Genomic DNA, 20,123 nt, shown 5'->3' on the forward strand with positions numbered 1-20,123 from the left:
TCTTGTATTGCTACTGAACATTTGCAACGTTTTCATTCCTATGACTCTGGTAATGGCAGTGATTGCCTTTCATTACGTGGAAATCTTGGATCGGTGTTGAACATTTCAACGTTTTCATTCCTATGACCTGTGCAACACTGAACAGGTGACGATGGTGACTGCCTTTCATTGCGTGGACGTCTTGCGCTGCTGTTCAGCATTTCAATGCTTACATTCCTATGAGTTCTCTGCAACAATGAATGGGTGACAGCGTGGATGTCACGTTACTGTTGACATTTTCAACGTTTTCATTCCTATGACTCGGGTGATGGCGGTGATTGCCTTTCATTGCACGGACGTCTTGCATCATTGTTGAACATTTAAGTGTTTTCATTCCTATGACCTCTCTGTAACAATGAACGGGTTACAGTGGTGATTGCCTCTCATTCTATGGACGTCTTGGATAGGTGTTGAACATTTCAACGTTTTCATTATGATTTCTCTGCAACACTGAACAGGTGACGGCAGTGACTGCCTTTCATTGCGTGGATGTCTTGGGTTGGTGTTGAGCATTTCAATGTTTCCATTCCTTTGACTTCTCTGCAACACTGAATGGGTGACAGCGTGGATGCCTTGTGTTGCTGTTGAACATTTTCATCATTTTCAATCCTATGACTCGGGTGACAGCGGTGATTGCCTTTCATTGCGTGGATGTCTTGGTTTGCTGTTGATTATTTCAACGTTTTCATTCATATGACCTCTCTGCAACACGGATGACAGCGGAGATTGCCTTTCATTGCGTGGACGTCTCCACTTATTGTTGTGCATTTCAATGTTTTCATTCCTATGACTTCTCTGCAGCACTGGACGGGTGACAGCGTGGATTTCTTGCGTTACTGCTGAACATTTTCAACGTTTTCATTCCTATCACTCGGGTGACGGCGGTGATTGCCTTTCATTACGTGGACGTCTTGGATCACTGTTGATCATTTCAACATTTTCATTCCTATGACCTGCGCAACACTGAACGGGTGACGACGGTGACTGCCTTTCATTGTGTGGACGTCTTGGGTTGCTGTTGAACATTTCAACGTTTTCATTCCTACGACTCTGGTAATGGCAGTGATTGCCTTTCATTATGTGGAAATCTTGGATCGGTGTTGAACATTTCAACGTTTTCATTCCTATGACCTTTACAACACTGAACGGGTGACGACAGTGACTGCCTTTCATTGCGTCGATGTCTTGGGTTGCTGTTCAGCATTTCAATGTTTACATTCGTATGACTTCTCTGCAACACTGAACGGGTGACAGTGTGGATGTCTTGTGTTGCTGCTGAACATTTTCAACGTTTTCATTCCAATGACTCGGGTGACGGCGGTGATTGCCTTTCATTGCGTTGATGTCTCGGTCTGCTGTTGATTATTTCAACGTTTTCATTCCTATGACCTCTCTGCAATACGGATGACAGCGGTGATTGCCTTTCATTGCGTGGACATCTTCGCTTGTTGTTGTGTATTTCAATGTTTTCATTCCTATGACTTCTCTGCAGCACTGGACAGGTGACAGCGTGGACGTCTTGTGTTGCTGTTGAACATTTGAACGTTGTCATTCCCATGTATTGGGTGACAGCGGTGATTACCTTTTGTTCCGTGGAAATCATTTCTATGACCTCCCTGCAACTCTGAACGGGTGACAGTGGTGACTGCCTTTCATTGTGCAGACGTCCCTGGTTGCTGTCGAGCATTTCAACGTTTACATTCCTATGACTTCTCTGCAACACTGAATGGATGACAGTGTGGATGTCTTGCTTTGCTGCTGAACATTTTCAACGTTTTCATTCCTCCGACTCGGGTGACGGCATTGATTGCTTTTCATTACGTGGACGTCTTGGATCACTGTTGAACATTTCAACATTTTCATTCCTATGACCTGTGCAACACTGAACGGGTGACGACGGTGACTGCCTTTCATTGTGTGGACGTCTTGGGTTGCTGTTGAACATTTACACGTTTTCATTCCTATGACTCTGGTAATGGCAGTGATTGCCTTTCATTATGTGGAAATCTTGGATCGGTGTTAAACATTTCAACGTTTTCATTCCTATGACCTATACAACACTGAACGGGTGACGATAGTGACTGCCTTTCATTGCGTCGACGTCTTGGGTTGCTGTTCAGCATTTCAATGTTTACATTCGTATGACTTCTCTGCAACACTGAACGGGTGACAGTGTGGATGTCTTGTGTTGCTGCTGAACATTTTCAACGTTTTCATTCCAATGACTCGGGTGACTGCGGTGATTGCCTTTCATTGCGTTGATGTCTCGGTCTGCTGTTGATTTTTTCAACGTTTTCATTCCTATGACCTCTCTGCAATACGGATGACAGCGGTGATTGCCTTTCATTGCGTGGACATCTCCGCTTGTTGTTGTGTATTTCAATGTTTTCATTCTTATGACTTCTCTGCAACACTGGACAGGTGACAGCGTGAACGTCTTGTGTCGCTTTTGAATATTTGAACGTTGTCATTCCCATGACTTGGGTGACAGCGGTGATTACCTTTCATTGTGTGGAAATCGTTCCTATGACCTCCCTGCAACTCTGAACGGGTGACAGTGGTGACTGCCTTTCATTATGCGGACGTCCCTGGTTGCTGTAGAGCATTTCAATGTTTACATTCCTATGACTTCTCTGCAACACTGAATGGATGACATTGTGGATGTCTTGTGTTGCTGCTGAACATTTTCAACGTGTTCATTCCTATGGCTCGGGTGTTGGCGGTGATTGCCTTTCATTACGTGGAAATCTGGGATCACTGTTGAACATTTCAACATTTTCATTCCTATGACCTGTGCAACACTGAATGGGTGACGACGGTGACTGCCTTTCATTGTGAGCACGTCTTGGGTTGCTGTTGAACATTTCAACGTTTTCATTCCTATGACCTCTCTGCAACACTGAATGGGTTACGGTGGTGATTGCCTCTCATTCTAAGGACGTCTTGGATCGATGTGGAACATTTCAGCATTTTCATTCTTATGATTTCTCTGCAACACTGAACAGGTGATGGCCTTTCTTTGCATGGACGTCTCAGGTTGCTGCTGAGCATTTCAATGTTTCCATTCTTGTGACTTCTCTGTAACACTGAACAGGTGACTGTGTGGACGGCTGGTGTTGCTGCAGAACATTTTCAACGTTTTCATTCCTATGACTCCGGTGATGGCAGTGATTGCCTTTCATTGCGTGTGCGTCTTGGTTTGTTGTTGTGCATTACAACGTTTTCTTTCTTATGACTTCTCTGCAAAACTGGACGGGTGACAGTGGCGACGTCTTGTGTCCCTGTTGAGCAGTTGAACGTTGTCATTCCTATCACTTGGGTGACAGTGGTGATTATCTTTCATTGTGTGGAAATCTTGGATCGCTGTTGAACATTTCAACGTTTTCATTTCTATGACCTCTCTGGAACACTGAACGGGTGACGGTGGTGACTGCCTTTCATCGTGTGGACGTTTTGGGTTGGTGTTGAGCATTTCTATGTTCACATTCCTATGACTTCTCTGCAACACTGAACGGGTGACTGCAGTGATCGCCTTTCATTGCATGAACATCTTCAGTTGCTGCGAACCATTCTGTGAACACTTTCAATTGGTGTTTTGTAGATTCATGCACCAGGCTTATTCTTATGACCGTTTTGAGCATTAGGAACATGCTTGTGCCCATTGGCCACTGTTGCGTTCACTGTTTCCTTGCCATGTGAGACGATGCAGCCATTCCAATGCACAGGCTTGGCATCTCTATCTGTCCTGATGTCAGACTTCTTCGGGAACACATTCACAGCAGCACTGCTGCAAACTTCGAATATAACTTTTTTCTCTTGACATGCAAGGTTTTGAACGAGTTTGCTTTGTTTGACATCTTGGACAGCTTTGCAAAATAGTTGCACTCACACAGTGTCTTATTCGAGGCAAAGCAGGTGTTTCTCACACGGTCATGATTGCCTTTGCTGTGGCTGCGTTTCTGCATTGATTACTTTATGGTCCTGTGCTTTGCCTTCTTGGCACCACTGAATAGGTGTCACCGGTGATTGCTTTTGATTTGCCACTTTGTAAAATCATGCACCAGGCATATGGTCACGACTTGCGCCAGCATCAACATGCCTAAGTCTATTGGCCATTGGTGCAACAACTCTTGTGTTGTCAAGTGGGAAAACAATGGAGCCCTTCCACGTGCGCAGGGACGTCGTTGTCTGCATCGGGAGCACAATCATGGCGGCACTGCAGTCAACTTGAAATTTTTTTTCTTCCACTGATATGCAAGGTTGCGCACGACTTTGCTTTGTCTTCTTGCACCGCCAGTGTATCATGTGTTGCCTTCTTGCTGAACACTTGCGACGCTTTCGCTGCCTTAGCACATCGTTGCAAAATAGTTGAGATTCTTGTTCTTATGGCATGTTTGTTTCGTGGAACGACGAGCGTTTCTTGCACGCTCATGTTTACATCTGTAGTACCTACAGCTCTGCACTGCTTGCTTCATGGTCTTGTGCTTTACCTTCACTGTGTCAGTGAACGGGTGTCAGCGGCGATTATCTTTCATCGTGTGAACATCTTCGGCCGCGTTTGAATATTCTGTGAACACTTTGATTTGCCTCTCTCATGCCTTGCTCTAGCATCAGCAGCATGCCTGAATCCATTGACCATTGTTGCAAAGTGGCACAACGATGGAGTCCTTCCACATGCATGCGGTCGTCGTCATCTGCTGGATACGTCCGCGCATCTAAAATTTCTCAGGAAAAACATTCACGGCAGCATTGCTGTCAACTACATATGTCACTTTTCTTCCGTTGAGATGACAAAATTGTGAACGAGTCTCCTTTGCTCGACGCTTGGGTCGCGGCGTAGGTGCTTTTGTGCACTATTGCAAAATATCCGCACTTCTTGCACTCCTTTATTGCTTCATTCCAGGCAATACAGCCATGTGTTGTACACTCATGATTGCCTCCACAGTGCCTACAGCCCTGTACTGCTTAGTTCATGGTCGTGTGCTTTGCTTCCTCTGCATCACTGAACGGGTGATCGTGGCGATCGCCTTTCAGCGTGTGAAAATCTTCGGCGTGTGAAAAACATTTTCAACGTTCTCGTCTGCTGCTTTGCCGATTCGTGCACAGGCATACTCCCGACCTTATCGAGCATGAACAACATGCGCTTGTGTACATTGGCAAGTGTTACCAAGCGGGACAAGAAGGAAATAAGCCATTGCACATTCGTGGGTTTGTCACCTGCTCACTCTCCCTCACGTGACAAGATTCTTCTGAAACACATTCACGCAGCACCACTGTCAACTTGGAATTTCACTTTGCTTCCGTAGATATGCAAGGTTGGGAAGAAATTTGTTTTGTCCTCTTGCTCCAGAAGTCATGGTTGACCTTTGCAATGGTTTCGCTGATTTTGCACTGTTGCAAAATAGTTCAGATTCTTTCTCTCGTGTTGTGTTTGTTTCGTGCGGCCACAGGCGTTTCTTGCATTCTCATCATTGCATCAGCAGTACCTACAGCTCTGCACTGCTTGCTTTATGGTTTTGTGCTTTGCCTTCTCTCAGTGAATGGGTGACAGCGATTATTTTTCATGGCGTGAACATCATGGGCTGCTGTTGAACATTCCTTCAACTCTAATTTCCTATTTTGTAGATTCATGCACCAGCTATACTCTCACATTTTGAAGAATCAACGACATGCTTGTGTCCATTGGCCACTGTTGCACTCACTCTTGCCTTGCTTGACAATAGAGCCATCCCACATGCACAGGATTGTCGTCGGCTGCTGGATCTATCCTCTCGTTGCAGATATCTTCAGAATCGCATTCACGGTAGCACCACTGTCAACAGGAAATTTTTTTTATTGCCTTGACATGCTATGTCTCGCACAAGCTTCATGAGTGTTGTCCTCATGCTCGACACTTGCGACGATTTTGCTGCGTTCGCACACTGTTGAAAGGTAGTTCCGCTTCTGGCACTTATTGAGTGTTTCACTCCAGGCAGTACCGGCATTCCCTGCATGCTTATGATTGCCTCCGCAGTACCTACAGCTCTACACTGCTTGCTTTACTTTCTCTGCATCAGTGAAAGGGTGCCGGTTGCCTTTGAGCACTGTTGAGCATTTGAATGCTTTCAGATTGAAGTGCCAGGCACATTCTCACTTTTTTTAGTGTGTTCTTCAAGCTTCAGAATGCTGGCACTCGCTCCTTCTTTTTTGTTACGTTCTGGCCTCGGATCATGTTTTCCTTCTTGGTGCCAGTGTTGTAGTCTCTAATTTTCAGCTTGTGATCAGTCAAGAGTGCATAGAACCTTTTGTCTTGGTGTTGTATTTTGGAGCGAGAAATGTAGGGGAGAGCACAACTCGTCATCCTTCAGTACGTCAGACAGCTTCAACACGTTGCCGTAGTCAAATTCATAATGTGGATTTGCAATCGCTGGCTCTCCGAAGTTGAATGCCTCATAGATATCTAGAAGGTTTGGTTTCTGGACCATTAGAAGAGAAGCTTGCATCTCCGAAGATGAGCCAGCAGCATCCTTGGCCTCCAAGCTTGTGTGACGGTGCTGCAATGTCTGGCAGCGTTGCTGTCCTTTTCAAACTTCGGTGGCGACGATATCCTTTTCATGTCTTCTCCATTGGACATTTTTTAGTTGAGGCAGGCATTGGCTTTGACTGCTGACTCCAACAGCTGGGCTACACGAACTGACTCTCGTGCTACCTGCACAAGCACCATGCCTGAAGAAAGTGCCTGAGCCCGGCTTGGACTAGCGGGAAACAGAAACTGTGGTGCCTGGAGGACCATATCCGGTCAACTGCACTCCCAGTACCGGCGTTATGAAGCCCGAAGGCATCTGCACCCTCCACCTACCACATCGATCTTCCACGCATCGTGAGGTGGACACTGAAGAATATTTTCTTCTGCCTTTCCACCGCAGTCACCTTCTAAAAGATCTAAACTGTGCCAATAAACACATACATCTATTCTCCCCTGCTTCGAGTTTTCCTGTCGCCACTTCTGTGCTCGCTGGCATTAGCCAGTTTGAGCCCGATGTGGCTGACAAAATCGAATTAGTAAAATGCTTCCGATTGAGTGATGTAAGCAACCATCAGAGTAGACTAGACCCTACACAAGGTTCCTAAAGTGTCTAAGAGGCGGTAGCTAGTGATCATGATCTAGCAGAATTGTCAGGTCACATCTAGTGGCCTTATAAAATTCACAAATATGCTAGCACTGTGCTGCTTTCTGGCACTGCTACTCTCCCAGGTTTACCTACTGACTAGCCAACACATGTTAGAGAGCCTTTGCTCTCTCACGCGACCATCGTGTAGCTTAAAACCTGTGTAAATATTGCCAACTAAAACCTTTGGGAAGCCGAACGCGATAGCGTTGGAAGTCGCTTAGCCCTCCTTCACAATACTGCAGGCACCATTATGGTACGCACGCATTCGCATGTCTCAGCCTTTCTTTTAGGAACCAGGCTTGTACTCCCACAGGCACGTCATGCACCCTGCCACGACTCAATGCGCCATGCACAGAGCAGTGGAAACTTTCCACACGGTCAGACTACTTCACAGCTGGCACCCCACCATTTCCTCGACTATTGGTTGACTGCGGTGTGACATCAAGATCTCCTCTGCCGTCGACCAATCCTGAATCCATGTGACAGCGCACATGGCTTTTCACTTTGTGTCAAAAGTGCAAAACATCAATGGATAAAGTCTATGGTAGGGAAAGGGCATGTATAGATGGGTTTCTTGACAACACAGTGAACAAGAGAAGAGGGAGCCTCAAGGTGCTTCGACATTTTGATTACTTGCCTCCGTCTGAGAAAAGCATTGATAATTCATCATCCTGACTATATATGCCCACTGCAGGACAAAGGCATCTCATATCTTTGCAATTAATTAGTTTCAAGAAGGCCTTCATTCTGATTAGAAAGACTCCGCGAGCGGCATGGGGTTGTGATGTAGGAAGAGTGTTGGGACGGGAAGTATGAACTTGAAAATCTTAGTTTAACAACACCTGCTGACGGGCTAGATGGTGCATTGCAGATTGACGGAATAATAAGCGATCTTACGCAGGCAGTTTGGCTGCTAAAGAGGCTTAACCAGTTAACCTGCAGTACTGTGATAAGTATGCCAGCTCAGCAGAAATTTGCTAAAGGAACAGATGCTTTTGTCATCTGCTTTTGTATACAGGTTGTCCAACATAACTTCAGCCAAGGTTTGAGAAATCAAAGGAAATTTGGACGCTAATTGACCCTTATGCATAATATTGGCACTAGCGTAAAGTTGCTCCATCCTCTGCCCAAAAACATGCATCCACACTACGATACGGGCAGAAGAAAGGCTAGGGCAGAAAAAGTTCACGAAAGATTTTCAGTTCAGAAAGACACGGCGCATGTGGACGTGGCAGAACATGCGGACAGAGACGCCTTTTCTCTGGTAGTTGTCGATCATCGAGGTCCTCCCCTCGCATCGGCGACAATCGATAAAACAATTTCTGGAGGCCGAAGAAGCTGCCATAGCTTTAGCCATTACCTCCACCACTGCCAAGTACATCATCAGTGACTCCAAGACTGCAATTCGAAATTTTGCCAAAGGAACGGTTCACATCGCAGCCATCAAAATATTACAAAAAATCTCCTATACCCGCCAGATCACATTGATCCAGGTCCCCGCCCATTCAGGCCATCCTGGAAACAAGGCAGCGCACGAATTTGCCCGAGGATTCGTAGTTATCCGGGAGGTGCGCTACCCCGAGCTCAGGTCAGCCAAGGAACAAATGACGACCTACAAAGAAATTACTACCCACTTGAAGAAACAAAGACAAATCTTCCCAGAACCACATAGATCTCTAAGTAAAAGACAAGTCAGCTGGCGGCAGCTCCAGACACTTTCTTTAATCCATACATGTACTCTATATGGTTCCCAGAGCACCACACATCCTATACTCATGTAATCGAGACAAGCCGTCGAATAGTCTGCAGCTCTCTACCCAATCGCAGTGGGAGGCCGCGCTGCTCAGCTCGGACCCGGAGGTTCAACTCCGAGCCACGGATAGGGTCGAAGAGGTCGCTGAACGACATTGTCGGTCAGCCACCTGGCGTCTCGCCTAGAAGAGGAGCCCACCGCAGGGAGGTGAACGCCACCCCAACCTGCGCCTAAGACCTCTTCTTTAATAAAGTTTACCTCCTCATCCTCCTCATTTTGTTTGTGGCGCGAAATGCGACCAGACTTATTTCGATTGATCGTGGCCATGAACAAAATGCTTCCATATTTTTCACGATTGTTGTAGTTACCTTTGCTTCTTTATCTCGAATGTTCCTTCCCGGCTTTAAATTGAGCATGGCCGAGAGTGGCGCGGGCCTTCTGTTCGACCGACAACCGCCGAGCACGCTTGTTGCTTAATTTTGCCGCCGCCGAGTCATTTTGTCCAATGTGGACGCACTGGTAGAACACTGCACGAGCCTAATTTTCCGGCCCGAGCCCATCCCGGGCCCATGGCTCCGCGCCCTGGCCCGACCCCGGGCCCACGCTGGCATAGACCAGACTCGGCCCGGGCCCGCTCTTCTACGAACGGGCCCAGCCCGGGCTCGCCAAGGTCTGCGCAGATGCCTTAAAGATGCATACTGCTTAGCTAGTATATATAAATTACGCCAGAATGAGAGAACTTTACAGAATATTCTTCTTACGAGAGGAGTGCACAGCTTAAATTAAAGGTCCAACAGAAGCAAAGATTTGATTAAAAGAAATTTGACAGGGAATATTATTAAAAGCTATTGTGCGCAATGTACGTTAAGCAACTAGGGGCTACAGGCATTTTAAATATGGCTCCATATTAGTAAATAGCTCTTGGTGAAGTTTTTTGCTTAATCACACAAAAAGACTGCCCCCAGAAATTATGCCACATAAACATGAGTGTGCAAGGGTAGGAAAAGCAAAAATCTACATGTTCTTGTGTAAGAACTGAGTGACGTTTGTTAAACTCGGTCTACAAATGACCTTTCTCTCATTCGACGTCAACAAAAAGCACTAGTAGTGGTTTATTCACAAACGCTGGAAAGATTTTAGTGCCGGGTCGAGCCACAGCCCGCCTTAGGCCCTCGACTTCAAGCCCGAGCTCGGTCCAGGCTCTCAACGTAAATATCGGGCCCGGCAAGGAACCAGCAAAACAGCAATTTTCCGGCCGGCGTCTGACCGAACCCATGCAGTGCCCTAGGGCCCAGGTCACCCCAATAGTTTTCTTTCAGAAGAACCCTTCGCTGTCTTTCTCCCTGCCTCGACTGCAGTCACCACTACGGGACAAAAACGTAGGAGGACTCCTACGCTGCGCTTATAAGTTGATGCGATTGCGTACACCATTTGGTGCCTCATCTGATGCTGATGCGACTCTTCAGGTTCTTTGACTCGTCACCTGTTTTCCGTTCTGTGCAGTTTGATACCTTTGAAATTTAATAATAACTGGTTTTTGGGGAAAGGAAATGGCACAGTATCTGTCTCATATATCATTGGATACCTGAACCGCGCCCCGTAAGGGAAGGGATAAAGGAGGGAGTGAAAGAAGAAAGGAAGAAGAGGTGCCGTAGTGGAGGGCTCCGGAATAATTTCGACCACATGGGGATCTTTACTGTGCACTGACATCGCACAGCACACGGGCGCCTTAGCGTTTTTCCTCCATAAAAACGCAGCCGCCGCGGTCGGGTTCGAACCCGGGAACTCCGGATCAGTAGTCGAGCGCCCTAACCACTGAGCCACCGCGGCGGGTACCTTTGAAATTGAAAATTGGTTTTTGGGAAAAGGAAATGGCGCAGTATCTGCCTCACATGTCGGCTGACACCTGAGCCGCGCCGTAAGGGAAGAAATAAAGGAGGGACTGAGAGAACGACTGAAGATAGAGGTGTCGTAGTGGAGGGCTCAGAATAATTTCGACCACCTGGCGGTCTTTAAAGTGCACTGACGTCGCACAGCACACGGGCGCCTTAGCACTTCGCCTCCATCGAAACGCGGCCTCCGTAGTCAGGTTCGAACCTTTGTACTCCGGCTCAGTAGACCATGCAGCGTACAAAAAATTGCTTGTCAGCCTACAAAAAAATTGAAAATTGGTTGTTGAGAAAGGAAATGGCGCAGTGTCTGTCTCGCACTCGGTGGTCACCTGAGCCGCGCCGTAAGGGAAGGGATAAAGGAGGGACTGAGAGAAGAAAGGAAGAAAGAGGTGCTGTAATGAAGTTCTCCGGAATAATTTCGACCACATGGGGGTCTTGAACGTGCACTGACATCGCAAAGGACGCGGGCGCCTTTGCGTTTCTCCTCAATCGAAACGCGGCCGCCGCGGTCGGGTTCGAACCCGGGTACTCCGACGCAGGAGCAGAGCGCCCTAACCACTGAGCAACGGCGGCGGGTATTGAGCCTTGTCGGGCGCGCGGCCTTGTCGCATCCGAACGTAGCCGGAAGAAACGGCCGCCGCGGTTATGTGCGGGTACGCGCGGGCGATTCGGCGCGCCCAAGAAACATCCGGCGCTTTGTGTTTCTGTGTGTGTGTGTTTGCCGCTCAGCGGCGACGGACGAGAGACCTACCCCCCCCCCCCCCCCCCCGAACAGCTGTTGCGGGGGCATCATCCGATTAGACCAAAGTCTGCGCGCCGCCTCCGTAACGACGGGAACCAGCTCAAGATGTCTTCACAGGGAGCCGACCGAAGGGAGCAGCGGGGGAAGCAAGGACGAGAGAGCAAGCTGGAAAGGAGGACCGGGAAGAGAGGAGAGACGACCGGGAAGAACGGGACAGACGGGTGGTGGATGCCGAGACGAGAGGCCGCATCCCAACGGCTGAGTAGTGTCACCGCAATTGTGAATAGATGTGAATAAATTAGCCACTGCGTAATCGGAATGTTTGGTGTGGTCTGGCTGAATCTGGAAGAGATGGGAAAACAAAATACAGGAGGGAGGAAGGAACCTGCCTGACTAGCCTCCAACTTTTTTTTTTCTCGAAAGGGTTGCCTGTCGATTGCTGAGGGACTTGTGCGGTAGGGGGGTATAGCTGACGCGAGGCCTTGAAGGCTTGCGTCACCTCGCTGAAAGTGAGCCCGCGCTCATTCGTGAATTCCGGGTGGGAGGCCGTCAGAGCCCGGTGTATAGAACCTCGGGCTAAGAGGTTGGTGGCCTCGTTTCGAATATTCCTGGACTGCACGGGTGCCCAAATGAGCTCCCCACGATGGGGGAGAGGACTTCGAATCAGTGCTCATTGCGGATGCCACTTCGACCTCCTGGGGATCTTTACCGTGCACTGACATCGGAAAGCACATGGGCGCATTTTGGAGGTGAAACGCAAAATGCGCTCGTGTGCTGTGCGATGTCAGTGCACGTTAAAGATCCCCAGATGGGTGAAATTATTCCGGAGCCCTCCACTACGGCACCTATTCTTCCTTTCTTTCACTCCCTCCTTTATCCCTTCCCTTACGGCGCGGTTCGGGTGTCCGAAGATATGAGACAGATACTACGCCATTTCCTTTCCCCAAAAACCAATTATCTTATATCGTGTGCTGTGCGATGTCAGTGCACGTTAAAGATCCCCAGATGGACGAAATTATTCCGGAGCCCTCCACTACGGCACCTTTTTCCTCCTTTCTTCTTTCCCTCTCTCCTTCATCCCTTCCTTTACGGCGCGGTTCGGGTCTCCACCGAGATAAGAGGGACAGTTACTGCGTCATCTCCTTTCCTAAAAAAAAGTACAATTTCGCTTACCCAAGTGCTCCCATCCAGGGCGGAGCGGTGAAAGTCGCTTTCTGGTCACAAACACGGCATGGTAAAGTCCAGCATGCCAATGAGATTAATTTGTAGCTGCACGCTCCGTTGACAAGCAGACCTCACACGTTTTATCAAAGTTATTTTCGCGGAAAAGGGCACAATCTGTACTGCGCAAGCTTCGCTCGTTGCTGGTGCGCGTACGCGTGTTCTACATGGTATTGGAGCGCAGGCAAGTGTTGATGGAGTCGGGTCGTTTGGCAGTCGAGTCGAACGTTGAGACATACTTGGAACTACACTTAATGAAATGTGTGCGACGATGATGAAAAAAAAAACATTTATTCATGAGTAGTCACAAGAGAGAGAGTGGGAACTGGCCTTTAGGGCCAGCCGTTTACAATGAAAAAAAAAAAACATTTATTCATGAGTAGTTACCAGAGACAGTGGGAACTGGCCTTAGGGGCCAGCCGTTTACAAATATCACAAGCGGTCTCTCTATGGAGTCCAGGACCACTGTTTTTCGCGGCAGCTCCGGCCCTAGCGACGAGGGCTCTTTGGCTGCTCTTATGTAGAACAGCTGAGCCCTGCCTCCCAGTTCTCTAGGGTAGGTGAGGGGCATGCCCGCATCATATGGTACACGTCCGAGAAGAGAGAGAAAAACTTTAATGGTAGAAAGGAATTGATTGGTCCCCGCATGACCTCACTGCACTCAAGTGTTTGTGTCCCTAAGGTCCATAACACTGGCAGCCCGGCCGGTGGCGATGGTCTGCACGGCCGGGTCCTCCGACTCTCCCAGTCCTCCCATGTCTTGAGGTCCTCTAGGCAGCGCGATGGAGGGTCCGCCGGGTAGAGGGAGAGGATGTGGAGGGAAGAGGCGAAGGGTTCTGGGCACAGGGTGCAGGCAGGAGCGGGGAAGGAGGGATGATAGTGGGCTATAGGGTCAAGGGTGAGGGGTGTCTGAATCTGTAGTTGGCGCCAGAGTGTAGCGTGTTTGTTATCTAGGGATGGGTGGGGCGGGGGTAGAGCTGGCGCGAGGATTTGTAGCCCTGCGTCATCTCGCTGAACGAGTGCATTCGCTCCCTCGCGAATTCCCGATCCGAGGCCTCCTGAGCCCAGTTGAAAGAACCTCGGGCTAAAAGGTTGGCAGCCTCGATTCCCTGAGTGGTGGTGGTGAAAAGCATTTATTTACCTATGTGTACAGAGAGGTGCTCGGAGAGAGGCCCCTAGTAGGTCTCGCCCCTTACAATAGAAGGCGGAGTCCCTCATTCCGGGACCCCGTTGGTCCTGACCGCTGCGAAGGTCCGCCGAACCATGGCCTGTTCGATAGTTCCTGGCAGCCGAGCAGAGCCGCCTCCAAATCCTCTCGGGTAGGGGAAGGGTTGATAGGAGAGAGAGAGAAGGATTTTGCCTGCATGCCCAAACCATGTGAAAGGTGTTGGCCACCTCCCCACAGAATGAGCAGCGGCCGACAAAAGAAGAGTCAAAGTGCTTGAGAACCGTCGGGCACAGCAGGGTGTTTGTAAAGAGCCTAAGGAGAGTTCGCCAGATTTACCTAGTCCCTTCATAGGAACCGGGTAGCGCCAGTGTTCGGCACGATAGCGCTCAGTAATGCCTTTAAAAGAAAGAAGAGGGCTGTGGTCCGGGTTAATGTCCTCCCAAGGAACGCCTGGTGCCCGGTAAGTGAGTGCGCGGGCTGCCTCATGGGCGGCTTCGTTACCTGGCATGCCTTGGTAACCGGGGACCCATATGATTGAGTGATGAGTTGGATCGCAGTCGCGAGTACTGTGGTGAAGAATTTGGTGAGCAAGTGGAGTGATCCAACCAAACTCAAAGTTACGACAGGCTGCGCGACAGTCTGTGATGAATTTAGAGTCAGGATGGGAGGCTGCGAGGGCGATCGCTGCCTCTTCCGCATCAGTTGAGCTGGGCGCTCTGAACGAGAGGCCGCCCACCTGTTTTCCCTCGTGTATGACTGCTGCCGTGTACCATTCCCAATGGAGTGGTAGGGGCCTGCAATGTCGACGTCGAATACGTGTTTCTTTGAGCCATAGTGCCGGTGCAGGGCATCCGTCCGCGCTTGGCGCCGGCCATTGTGGCCCTCCTTGTTCATCTTAGTCGGAGGGCGCGTCTCCACAATTCGGGCACTCGAACCCGTTCCATCGTATGGTGGTCATATTTGGTCATCGCCTCCTCTAGTTTCTAGAGGAGGCAATGGTTTGATATGTAACCGGTCCAAGAGGCGGCGACCGGACACGGCCTGGGCGAGGCGTGTGTATTGGTTAACGAGATGCACCTCCCGGAGTGGGCAGGCACCCATATAAGCTCAACATGGCGGGATGGGGGTGCATCGGACGAGCCGAGTATGCCAAAAGCAAGGACGTGGACTCGGCTTCGCGCAAAAATTAGAATTGCAGTTTCAGGGTTCGAACCCGACCGCGGCGGCTGCGCTTTTATGGAGGCAAAACGCTAAGGCGCCCGTGTGCTGTTCGATGTCAGTGCACGTTAAAGATCCCCAGGTGGTCGAAATTATTCCGGAGACCTCCACTACGGCACCTCTTTCTTCCTTCTTCTTTAACTCCCTCTTTCATCCTTCCCTTACGGCGAGGTTCAGGTGTCCAATGATAGATACTGCGCCATTTCCTTTCCCCAAAAACCAATTATTATTATTATTATTATTACGTGCGCGTGATTAGTGCACTGCCGGGCACAGTACCGCGTTGGTATGCGGCGAGGGCTCCTTGTCACCGGGTGTACCCGTTGCTAAACCGTCGTTGTCGTTTTGGATGATGTGGTTGTTGCGACGCGCGTCTTTTCTTTCAATCTTTCCTCTCACATCTTTTTTAAAGCGAAAGCTTTACTGGCCGCGAACTTGCGATTTCGCCATGGCGGTGCTCTGAGGGGGCACATGACGACACAACGCGCGCCTCGCCGCGGAGCCGAACCGGTCTGGCCGGGCCGGCGGCGGCTGACGCACTCGGCGCGAAATAGAGACGTGCTCCAAGTATCCGCCAGTGCGGTCACAGTGCGCCGAAGCCGCCGACCGCGTCGGCGGTCAAGCGCAGTTGGAGTATTGAGGGTCTCGCTTTGGCCCATGTGGCGTGCTGCGCGCGCGCGTTACGCCGGACTATATAAACGCGCCTTAACAGAGCTTGCGCTTAACGGCTAACCAACGTATTCGGTGGCGGCATCTATGGGAGCTACTGACCCCCCCCCCCCCCCCCCCCGCACACTCACTGTAAAAAGAAAAAAAAAACTTGTGCCGAGGCTCGGAATCGAACCAGGGCCTTAGGCGTTTGAGGCGGAGACGCTACCACGCTGCCACGAAGGCTTTTTCTTTATTTCATGGAAATAGTGCCGAAAAGTAAAGTCTAAGCACGCTTACGCCACAAAACACCAGGCCACCTTACCCCTGCATGAACCCTTCTTCCAAAACATCAAAAGTCTGGGAGGCACACACATGCATCCAGCTAGGCGGCTCTTGCAGGGCATATATGCCCCCCCCCCCCCTCCCCCCCCCCCCCAAAACGCATTGTTCACGAAACAAAGATTTCGACGACCATGGTGATTCGACATGGCAGTCCATCATGCGGCTCTTCCAGAGACTAAATAAATAGTCCCAGCAACATAAATAGATCATATGGCTCAGCACTGTTTTTCTCCGCGGGCAAAAAACGAATACCGTAGGGTGTGATGTCAATGTCCTTAACTGTTCGTTGTAAAATGTCCCAGGAGAAGATAGCATCAATGCACTGAACAAAACAATGGTCAATTGTCTCTGGTGTATTGCACAGGCGACAATTCACCGTCCATGGCGCAAGCATCTCCTTAGCATGAAGCCATGCCTTCACAGGCAGCGTTGACGTGTGCAGCTTAAAAAAGAATGTATTCGCGGCAGAAGAAATGCATATTCGCCGAACACGTTTTAAAACAGTGGTGTCAAGGAACTCCAGAAAAGGTTGCCGATACAATGGTGCAGGGAACAAATACTCTAAGTGCCTGAGTCATCTGCCTTCTGGAGAGGCTATACAGGTAGTCTAAAGAAAAGCGCACAGTGAGGAAATTGAAGGTGTCAGCAACTTCCTTAAGGAATCCCCATAAAGGCCCCTCATGGGTGTGTCCCATCCGTGCGAATAGGAAAGGCAAATGAGCACTGAGATGCCTAATAAGCACGGCTACTAAGAAAGGGTGGTTTGAAAAAGAAAAAAAAATGAGAGATAAGCTGATGCACGAATAAGTGAACAAGGCCGATTCCACCAGACTAAAGAGAAAGAAATAGGTTATCACGACACACGTGAGTTCCCATTGGGAACGCCATACGAATGTAGCAAATATTCTGTGTGCATCACCTGCACTTTCTTCCTCGCACAGTGGAGAACCTGCAGCACATAGGCAAGTTTTGCAAATAAAAAAATGTTGCAGACTTGAGCCCGAGCAAACACTGATAGCTCCCTACCCATCCAAGCCTGGGTTTGTCACCTCATGGAGACTAAGAATCTCAGGAGGCACCACTGCTTCAAATTTAGTGAAGAGGAACCCCTAGGTAGTGAAGGGGGCTCACAGTCACTGCTTATGCCATCATAATGACTTGACATTGTACCCCAATGGCCCAACCAAAACCCCTTGGCTTTATGTAGATTAAGAGCTGCACCTGATGCCGCACAAAACTATTCAGTCAAATGCAATGCCTCAAGCACACTCTTTTTGTCATAACAAAAGAGGGTGACACATTTGCATAGGCTAAAATCTTAATTTCACATTGCGCCCAGGAGAAACCACGGACAGATGTGCAGTTAATAATACTGAAGCAAAGGGGTTCAAGATATAGGGCAAACAACAAAGGCGATAAGGGACAGCCTTGGCGAATAGATAATTTCAATGGAATAGGTTTGGTTAGCAATTAGCCTTGTATAGAACTCCTTATAGCACAGTCTTATGCCCCTAAGCAAAACATCTCCAATATCTGCATGCTCTAAGGCTGTAAACAAGAAATCGTCACAAACTTTATCAAAGGCCTTGGCAAGGTCAATCTGAATTAAAGCTACTTGTCTGATCTCCACTACTGAACGTGCAATATGAATATGCGTGGGTTTGGATGCTGCGGCCTCTGATACCGCAGACCTGATGCGTGCCTATTAAGTGAGTGACAACAAGCTGCAGACGATTGCAAAGAACCTTTGCAAAAAGTTTGTAATCAACATTACAAAGAAAAATTGGACAACATCCCTCAACTGTTTTCAACCGATTTGAATCTCTGCTTTTTGGAACTAATATAGTATGCCCAGAATAGAAAGTGGGGGGCAAAATACGAACATCGTAAGAAGCCTGGGAACCTCCATCAAGACAGGCGCTAAGCAAGTGGAAAATGTTTTATAGAACTCGCTAGTAATGCAATCTGGCCCAGGAGATTTCTGAGCCGTCAGGTCAGAAATGGCAGATTTAATTTCGTCCAAAGTGATAGGCCCCTCCACTACAGCACCTGTTCATCGTCAAGTCGGGGGGGCAGTATGGTGGTTGCACATACAGTGATGGTCCTGGCATTATTGAGGCTTTCTCTGACTATTATTGGAAGCTGTTTGGTGGTTGTGCGGGCACAAATGTGACATCAGATTACAGTCGCTTACTCGAAGCCTTGCCCCGACTTAACGATCCGCCATGACGGCTCAAGCTTCAACGATGAATAAAAGCGCATCTAGTGAATGCACTCTTCCGATGCAGAAGTCTCCGCGCTTTCGCTACATATATCCTGGCCTAACATAGCTAGGCCATCAGCAATTTTTTTTACTTCTCCTACTGTCTGCGCGTGGCAGCCAGCGACTGTGGCTCAGTTTGAGCCAGTGGGCAGGCCCTTGCACTTTCCTTTTCATTCTTCCTTCAGTCGCAACAACAACAACTCCTCGCCTTTAACGCGATAGCGTTAAGGAGCTCATGTCGCAGAAAAGCCGGTGTGGTCGGCGTCGGCGTCTCTGGCCGTGAGCGAAAAATGGCGCATCTCGGTGGACAACGGAACCGCGCCCTATGGGACGGGATTTTAACGCGACAGTGCTAAGGATTGATTGATCGACCAATAAGAACACTATAGGAATATTGCTAATGTAAAACCAGGTGCACCTTTGAGCACCCACTGGTAAAAAATTAATTTCCCACTAGCTTCCAACTTAGCATTTTGCGGCCGCCACCTGCCTCTATCTGCGCATGTGCATTAACCACAGTAAGCGGTCACCGTCACACTATACAGTAGAGCCTGGATATTTACAATTATCCCCTTGAAAATCCTGTGTAAAAGTATAGAAAGTCATGCAGTGTATCGTACCCCAGTTTCGCAGGTCATTCGATATATCGAACAGCACGCTATGCCTTTGCAAGTGGCAACTGTCCTAGCGGTGCTCTCTGACCACTTTTCGGATGTGGAGATAGGTTTGCGGCGCAGCTTGGGCATGCGCTGTGAAACCCACATGGGGTGTGCTTGAGGGTAGCCTTCCGTCATTTGCACCCAAAGTTCCACACCACATCACTGTCATGCGGTAACGCCAACCAAATTAAAGCCTAGCCGCGGCTATCGCATGGCAAGCTTCGCTGCAGACTACACTGCCTTTTCATTACAATGAAAGATTATTTTATTAATAGTGGACTGGCCGCAGGATTAGACGTCGTAATTTGGTGTGGGTAGTTAATATGTACAGTCTGCCGCCACCACGTCGCTAGCGTGGGTTCAATGTATTCTTGAGTCTAGGGTAAAGATAGGATGTTCTATTGCCAGTTTTTATATATCAAACAATTTCGCGATCCACTCAGAGTTCTAGATGTCTGGGTTCGGCTATATCACTTATTTTACAATGGCAGTTGTACATTTAATAGTATTATTAGTTGCTATTTTACATTAGTTTACAGTAGTACTACCAAATGTTCCATTTCCATAGCGAAGTGCTACCGAAAATTTCCCTTTACGTGTGCCGTTATAGTAAACAGGTGCTTTCGTACACATTCTCAAAACTGGATAGCAGCGTCTAAGGACGGGTTTCTAGCCTATGCATCTGCTTAACACAGTCGCGGAACACCATAGCCACAGCGCAACCTTGCTGGGCGAGGACCAAAGCACCATACGTGTCTAAGGTTCAAAGTGCTTTGAAGCTCGCTGGCATGTTGTAGCCAAGGGGCAGGAGGGTGCAAATAAACGGACCCAAAAATTCCCCAACCTCACAATTTTCACTCCAGTGCTTCACCTGGCAAGCCCTCTTCCTCAGTCATTTTGCAAGATTACCTCGGCCTTACTGGAAACAAAAATTTGGAGGTTCTTACGGACTGGTGCGGCGAAGCTGCAACAGCAGGAGATTTTTGCCTTTTGCTTTACATTCATTTTTATTTGTTCTTCACAA

The sequence above is a fragment of the Amblyomma americanum genome, chromosome 7 (assembly GCF_052857255.1).
Source record: "Amblyomma americanum isolate KBUSLIRL-KWMA chromosome 7, ASM5285725v1, whole genome shotgun sequence".
NCBI lineage: Eukaryota > Metazoa > Arthropoda > Arachnida > Ixodida > Ixodidae > Amblyomma > Amblyomma americanum.